The 7,659-nt window shown below is 43.2% G+C and overlaps 1 pseudogene across 1 annotated transcript; it reads right to left on the reverse strand.

Annotated features, from left to right (window-relative positions):
- Positions 1-1,769: 1,769 nt before the first annotated feature.
- LOC308171200 (chromobox protein homolog 1-like) lies at positions 1,770-2,635 on the reverse strand (annotated as a pseudogene). Its single transcript has one exon. The product of its transcript is annotated as a chromobox protein homolog 1-like (transcript).
- Positions 2,636-7,659: the final 5,024 nt, after the last annotated feature.

Genomic DNA, 7,659 nt, shown 5'->3' on the forward strand with positions numbered 1-7,659 from the left:
TGGCACGTTCAATATTGGAACCTTTCTAACATAGGATTTAAATGAACTTGCAATGCGCATACGCCTATGCCTTTTCTCAGATAGGGGATAGCCTTAAATAAAATAGCCTAGAGTAAAAACTCTGAAAATAAACAAAAAAATAACAATGGCTGCTCATATCATTCAGCTACTTATTACGTCGCTTTTTGAAAGCATTGAAGCGTGCAGCTGCGGACTTGAAATCAAAGGTGCAAAGTGTCTCTCCGCAACTTGCAATGCGCATTAGCCGTGTGACCTTGCCCTCCCCAAGGCGACTTCGGTGCGCAGTTTTAATTGGGTTCAGGCACACTGGAGACGGGAATCAAGCAGGCTATGTTGGCCAGTGTGGCCCACTCTGGGTAAATTTCGCTGAAGTCTCGGATGAGGACTTCGCAGGCTGTTGAGAAACGCAAGCCCCCATAACCACGAAGCGCTGTCATGACACCGATGGCATCTCGTTGCACGTTTGTGGCATCGATGACCGGGGCTGTGGCTGGTGCTGAGTCATCATCGCTGGTAATTTCTTGGCCAAAATGACCAATGATGGTCTGGATGGCCGGTTCGGCATATTCTTCAAGCGCTGAGTGGACGGAATGAGTGATAATGAATCAGTGATGGCCTGTTTTTTTTTTATGACAAAATGACATCAACAGCCAGATTAACTGAAAAGTAGGAAGGTTTAAATGTTATCCTGTTGTTTTCATCATTGTTGTTATTATAGCCTAATAATTATTATTGTTATTATGATGATGATAATTATTATTAGCCTATGATGGGCGGCGGCCATAGTCTACATTTCGCAATTTAGACAAGCATTTTAGGTTATTCAAAAAGGATAGGCCTATTTAAAGAATTATACTATGCATTTTGCAACCAACTTAATTAAATAGGCCTAGCTTCTACTTACCATCCTGCGTCTGTGGGTATTGGGAGGGGTTCAGAAGGATGTCGAAGCTGTTCAGTACATCTAGGGAATCTTCGGGGAATCACTCGTGTAGTGCATCTACTAGATGCTGGATGTAGCGTGCTCGGGCATTTTTAAACGCCTGAACGGACCGGTCACCTACATGTGTCACTCTGACATCATTGTACAGGCCGTCTTGGCAGTCCGCCTGGAACTTAACTTCTTCTGGGCCTGGGGCATCTCGTAGCTGTGTTAGTGCCGCTACGGATGCGTGAACCATTGGTCGGATCATGGCCAGATTTACGTCGTCTTTCTGGAAAACCAAGTTCAATTTGGTCATCACCGGTAGCACATCAGCCAGTGCGTAAGTCCAGGCGATAAAGCTATACGGCTGGATTTGACCTAGGAGGCCTTGGGCTTGGGCATTTCCTCCCACAGCCTCTTCATTTAGCTCCATCACCAGAGCAGGCCAGTTACGTTTGATACCCTCCACTGGGGTTCCATGAACATGTTTATTAGAGTTGAAAAGAGAAGAACACTGCTGCCATCCAGGTGTATTGTAAAATGTGAACGCAAATAAAGATATATATATATATATATATATATTTATTTTTTTAACAAAAAAAAAAGATTTATTGTCCAAAAACATCAAACAATTAAAAGTAACCCCTGGAAAACCGTGACGCCATAAACCGAGAGACATGAGTCAATGTAACACTTTAGTAAGAACCAATAAACGTCATATGAATACTGTGTAGCGTGAAAGAGTAGTAATGAAAGAAGCCACACCCCTCCCCCCAACCCCTCCTCCGCCCCCCCGCGGACGACCCACTCCCCTCCTTCCACTTTAGTGCCACGTCAGACGTTCCTGGTAGAAGTAGATGAGCACCTTGGGACACTTGATTTTGGCCTCCTTGGCCGGGACCAGGTCCATCTCATCAGAGTTCTTCCATTTCATGAGGAACATGAGTCTGTGGCTCCTATGATGCGTTCCGGATTAAGGCCTCTGGCGAAGCCCCGCGGTTTCTCTGCCTCGTCTTTCCTCTTCTTGGGCCGGCTCTCCTCTCCTCCCGCCTCCTCAGGGTCCGTCGTCTTCCTCTTCCCTCCCGCGGTCTCTTTCTTGTTGTCGCTCTCGGTGGGCTTGTGGTTCTGCATGTACTCGGCGATGAGATCTGGGCAGTCCAGGTTGCCCTGCGGCTCCCACGTGTTGTCATCGTCTGAGAAGCCTTTCCACTTGAGCAGGAACTCCACCCGACCCTTGACCATCCTGCGGTCTAGAAACTTCTCCACCACATACTCTTCCTCCTCCTCCTCTGCCACCTCCTCCACCTTCTTGTTCTGCTTCTTCCCCGCAGTGGGCACCAGCTTGACCTCTTCTTTGGGGGGCTCTAGTCGGTCCGTCGTCTTCCTCTTCCCTCCCGCAGTCTCTTTCTTGTTGTCGCTCTCTGTGGGCTTGTGGTTCTGCATGTACTCGGCGATGAGGTCCGGCCAGTCCAGGTTGCCCTGCGGCTCCCACGTGTTGTCATCGTCTGAGAAGCCTTTCCACTTGAGCAGGAACTCCACCCGATCCTTGACCACCATGCGGTCTAGAACCTTCTCCACCACATACTCTTCCTCCTCCTCCTCTGCCACCTCCTCCACCTTCTTCTTGTTCTGCTTCTTCCCCGCAGTGGGCACCAGCTTGACCTCTTCTTTGGGGGGCTCAGAGTTCATACTTGGAAGGCTTCAGATAATTTGTTCAGTTTGACTGTGGATTTGTTCATACTTGGAAGGCTTCAGATAATTTGTTCAGTTTGACTGTGGATTTGTAATCCATGGTGACTGCATGTGCTTTCCTCTTGAAGGTATATTCTGTCACCTTTTTCCCTACCATGTCCTTTAAATGAAGGCTGTTCATAATCGTGGTGTAATCTTTCCAAAGTTACGTGGAGTTTTTCAAAATGTAGAAAGTCCTCCACATTCTCTTTGCAGACCGAAGCTATAAACGCCTCTCGCTTCGACATTGTTATCAAATGCCGTGAGATAGATAGCTATGTTGTGAGATTTAAGACCCTTCTACCAACCTCTTTTGAATGGTCCACATTCACCGTATTATGGGCTGTCACACCAGTGATTAGGTGTTGAAGGTGTTCATACCCGGCAACAGATTTTGTGACTCCAACAATCAAGTATCATCAAGTATTTTGATGTCTGCCTATGTCTGTTTATTTAGTGTCTGCGTTGTCTCTTTCCTGTGTTGATGCAGAACGGTCCTTGTGCTGTTCACTAGTTTCATAGTTTACCCCTGTCACTTCTTTCATTGCATTGTTGATTACAGATGTTGCAGGGTTGGAAAGAACCCACATCCACTAGAACCAAACGTTGTGTTTCATACTTCGCATGAGGGCTTGTTCTATTACAAGGTCGGGGGATAGTCCAGCCTAGTATTAATTTGACGTATGAACAACTTGCAGACCATCTTCCAGAAATCTTTTGTTAACTTGGGGATGTGTGTCTTCTATTTGGCGCATTTTCTGGAGGTATGGAAAAGATCTGAATATTCATTTATGTAAAATAAATAAGGAACACTAGTATTTTGTCAATAATAATATCTGTTAAACAATAAATAACCAATGATGTCATCAAATACATGTTTGTAATACCATCAAAGATCTTGAAAAAGTTAAGAGACATTTGGAAAAGCTATCAATCGTTCACATTCAAATCAACGACGAAGAGAATTGTATTTGGCCCACATTTTCGCTGTGTATTCAAGTTACAGTTAGCAGGTGCGGGTATAGAATTATAGGATTATTGTATATTTCACATACAAGCTATGTCCGGAGGCAGCCGGAATGAATGGCATCATGTCTGTCAGGGTATCAAGGTGCTGATCCCAATTTCCAGTTTTCTCCAATCTGATGAATGCACTGACTAGGTCAATCATCTCCATGTACTGTGGCCAGAGTGCTGCTGTCCGGTCATCTACCAAGGTTGTCTTCTCTGCCTCCAAGCGCTGAGCTATGATCTGGAGTAATTCACTTGCATTTGTCCCGGTTATGGTGGGAGTCATACAGATCTGAGGCTTCTGCTAGTTCCTCTGGTACTTTGGCATGGTCTGTGGATTCTCCATCTGGCTGATCAGAAACGGGTTAATCTGGAGCTGTTTTACTTGTGTGTCCTCGCTGTCATCAGCAACGGCACCATCTTCAGTCAACTCTGACACATCCTCTGAGTCTACTCTACACCATCATTTTATAGCCTACATACTTTTTTAGATGAGATTTTAGATTAGATTCAGACAACGAAATGCAGTAAAAAGTGTGTCTGAAGAGGGATTTGAACCATCATCTTAAAATGATGATTTAATACTATGGCAGCGGTCAAAACCACTATGTCATCGTGACAATATGACTATATGTAGCCTGCTACTGATATCACCACAGTAGTAAATATTCATTCATTAAAATATGAACATTTAACAATAACTGGGGCTAGTATGACCTACGCATTTAATCGGTCAGCAATTTCTTGCCAAACCATTTCCCTCGCCTTGTTAATTGCGGCAGTATTGCACTATTTTACATCTTATTTTTCGTCTTCTGTGAACACTGATGACATAAGCCTGATCCTCGTTCGAGGAATCACCTGAGGCTTGAATCCCATTCACGAGTTGCCTGAACGCGGCTTTTATTTTAATCGCTGATATACTAATCAACGTACGTGGAATACCCCCCTGCATTGTTTACTAAGCTGTGTGTATGTACAAGTTTGTATGTTTATTGCCGACACACCGACAGTGAGTTACATGGCATAGCCAAATGTGTTAGTTTGTTAACTATGTAGTAGGTTACATTCCATAGCCAAACATGTTAGTTTGTTAACTATGTAATCACATTCCATAGCCAAACGTGTTAGTTTGTTAACTAGTGTACTGAGTTACATGCTAAGCTGTGTCAGTGTTTACTAGGCTAGCCACACAGGTGTTGGCTTGTTAGCTATCTAGCTTTGTTAGAAGCTTGTTTGTTTGTTTTTTGTTAGTGTGGTTTTGTTTGTTGTGTACGAACGTACACAAGTTATTGTGTGTGTGTCAGGGTTTTCGTTAGAAAAAATTGGTGTCGGTCAACGTGTCCGGGAAGATTTCAATTTACCGGACAAATGTGAGATATTCCGGTCATCATATTAAAATATAATATAGATGTTTGTCGCGGTGATTACTGTTGTGTAGCCTATATATGCCATTTAATGTCTATTTCTCATCCGATACGATTAGATGCGAGCTATATAATAAATATAATAATATAGGCTTTCATGATTCGCATGCGCGCTATGCCATATGTCCAGCGCTGAACGCGCGCCACACTGGGAACTGAACAGACTGCATCGATCAATGAACGGACTCCACATTACGTTAACTGAAGTCTGTTAAATTGTTTGGGATTAACGTGAGTTTTCTATTTTCTCTTTCCAGTTTTACCCTTTTTTATCAATAAAACAACGTCATTTCTATAACCAGGTCTCGCTGGTTGGGAAGGCATTTAGTTTAGCTGCCTGTCAAATCATACTTAATCGGACTCGGGAGTATGACAATGAGGAGAACATAACTGTTTATTGAGAAACAATTGATAGGCAGGCTGGGATACGTATATAAAGAAATACCACAATGTCTAGATTTATAACATTTTATTGAAAAGTGCAAGAGGTTACATGTAGGCTTCTGGCGTGACACATAGGCTAGCCTAATTTCCGTTCATATGCCTTTTATCAGATAAAGTAAAATAGAATAAAACTTTGAAAATAAATAGGCTGTTAGTGAGGTTATGGGAAAGGACTGTATAAGGTGAATAGTTCAATGAGAGTATGCTCCATTCGCCCCCGGGGCGTCGATCAGGACACACATGACAGGAGATTGACTTTGTGTTCAGGTTTCTTTAGTGGGTTCAGGCAGGGTACAGTTCAGGCAAGGGTAGGATGATTGCAAACACTACAATGGGTGTATGTGTGGTTCTTGCAAAACCCGTCGTTGACTCATAATTACAGATTCATAAAAATGAAATAACAATTACAACAACATCTGACAACGGAGTTTCATAAAATAACAGTAGTGTTACTGTTGCCTTACTGTTGATGTCACACCGCTGGCTAACTGACTGGAGTTGTAACATGAGAAACTTGTGGTACTTTCAACTTCTTCTCCGATCTGAATCAATGCGGTCCTGAATGCACTGCGCACTTAAGGTGGCAGGTGATATTACGCACAGCTTAGCTCTTAAGGTGGAAATGATAACCATAATAATCATGAACTTAGAATATTGGAACCTTTCTTTTATTTATTTTTATTTTTTCCAAAGATTTGTTGATGTTTATTTATTGTAATTGGCAGGAAGAAGTACTAAAAGCATTAGCACTGGCTTTGAGGTTGGAAGGGTTTGAGACTGGCAATCTCAAAAGTGTTTGGTCCCCCTGGTGGATGTGTGAGAGTATGGCACCGGTAGAGAGGAATACATTAAGGGCCAATCCCGATTCCTTTTTCTACCCCTATGGCTCATTTTCGAGTGTGACTCGATTGGAAGCCAAGGCCTTCGAAAGGGATGGTCTGCCGTCTGTAAAGAGTGTTTGTTATGTGTAACAATGCTCTTTATTGACGCAGGTTTATTATGCCTGATAATCCGAATGTTGGTGTGGGTAAATGTTCTTGCTTTGTGTAGGTACGCAAGCCGTTTACGCCAGTTATACGCAAAGCTTTATAAATGAGGCTGGTCCCATAGGCCAGAGGTTCCCAAACTTTTTTTAACCAAGGCACCCCTGAAGCTTTCCCCCTTCTCCAAGGCACCCCAACTCTACGAAGATTTTAAAAATGCCTCGGAGCTTAAACTAAAAACAATACACGATGAATGGGTTTGAAAATGTGTGTTTATATATAATACATAAGTATTGCCCCAATGAATTTTAACAAGATAATAAAAGTCATAAATGAACTGTAATGGATGGGCATGAATGCATAGGTCAGTCAAACTATCGCTAAATTAAATAACATTGTGGCCCTCAAGGATTGTACAATATGGGAGGAGACTCAGAGGGAATTCTTCACACAAATAAAATATCAAAGGCCTGTATAATCAATCAATGGAACAATGCTTTTTTGGGGGGCTTAAAATAATGCCTTAAAATGTAATTCTCATTTCAATGCTCATTCTGAGATTATTATTTCACAACGGGTAACTCACAACTATAATAATTTAACAATAATAATCATGACAGAATTGTAAAAATTGAGAGAAACAAAGCAAAGAAATATGTTGTGGGACACATGCGCCTGCTTTTGGGAGCAGAGTCTCTTTATGCGGGGAGAGATAGTGGACAGCGCGACACGCAGGTCCTGTTCCACTGACAGACGCGTGCGTGTCTTGTTCTTGACGAGAAGAAAAAGCCAGCTCGCACAAGTAGGAGGTTGGGAAGGGTAAAAGCACATTGATGGCGCTCTCTGAGAGAGATGGATATTCATGTCCCACAAGCAGCCAAAACCTATCCAAACCTAGCTCACCATGTTTGAGCTTCAGTGTGCGGTCCATAATGAGCTCTGCCAGTTCATCTGGAGCTTTGCTGCTCAAACTAGCGGCTGATGCTGATGAGAGGGGGTTGAACGGATCCCGGAGCCAGTCGAAGTCTTCGTTCATTGGAGGGAAATAGGACTCAAATCTCTCCTCCAGCATACGGAGGTGCGCAGCGATCAGATTCAAGAAAGACGCTGCCTTGTG

This window comes from Nansenia antarctica, assembly GCF_963989245.1.
Source record: "Nansenia antarctica genome assembly, chromosome: 15".
Taxonomy (NCBI): Eukaryota; Metazoa; Chordata; class Actinopteri; order Argentiniformes; family Microstomatidae; genus Nansenia; species Nansenia antarctica.